Below are 930 nucleotides of genomic sequence, written 5' to 3'. Positions count from 1 at the left end.
TATCCAAGGAGCCATAGATATGTATCGCTGACATGGTATGGCGCATTTTATGGTTTACAAGAATAACCTTCTTTATTTCATATGTGGAATAGTTTAAAATATAAAGACCATTAATCAAATATCCAGTGCAAACATGAACTTTAAAATGCTAAGCGTATCAGATGCTGATTTTATAGAATAACCCTGTCCTATTAAATTGAAAACGGGAAATGAATTTCTCTTCAATCAGAGACGTAATAATATTCTTTAAGAATCAAAAGCCTATCATTATTGAAATAAAAACAAAATACTCCTCTACTCTTGCTAAAACTATTGCTCCTATGCCAATGATAAGTTTAAACTGGCAGTCACTGAGGTTTTGCTTTCCTAAAGCACCCGTATTAAAATGCAGATATGATTAGTGGTTCCAAAATCTACAACTTAAGAATTTTTAGTATCAACCACTAAACAATACTCAATAACGAAAAACTGTATTTGCACATTGCTTTCTAACTGGTGCATCTAGGTAGGTTTTTTTCAGTATTCTTTTCGACTACAGTTCGAGCACTTGCCTCATAGCTTTCCATTTACTTTCAATCTTTTGTTGTTCTTATGTTTCTTGATAGCTTTCGTCCTCTTCTTTCCAAATCAATCTTTTGGCTTGGAACCAGATTAGCCACCAAATGATGCAGGAGCATCGCCATTGTACATTAAAAACCACTTCCGCATTACAACTCTATCATTAACTCAGTTAATGATATCTTTATCTTGTGCAAGAGATAGTCCACAGTAAACTATTCAAAAATTATCAAGTAAAGAATATCATGGGAGGTATTCTGACTTTCAAGCTTTTTGTTGTAACACATTTGATATCGAAGTCAAAATAAAACAGTTAGATTTATTATTTGTAGTCTCTCACTCAACATATCCAACCTTTTAAATTTATCATAT

This window comes from Olea europaea, chromosome 16 (assembly GCF_002742605.1).
Source record: "Olea europaea var. sylvestris chromosome 16, O_europaea_v1, whole genome shotgun sequence".
Taxonomy (NCBI): domain Eukaryota; kingdom Viridiplantae; phylum Streptophyta; class Magnoliopsida; order Lamiales; family Oleaceae; genus Olea; species Olea europaea.
The sequence above is the reverse complement of the archived record's forward strand: the minus strand, read 5'-3'. Positions refer to the sequence as shown.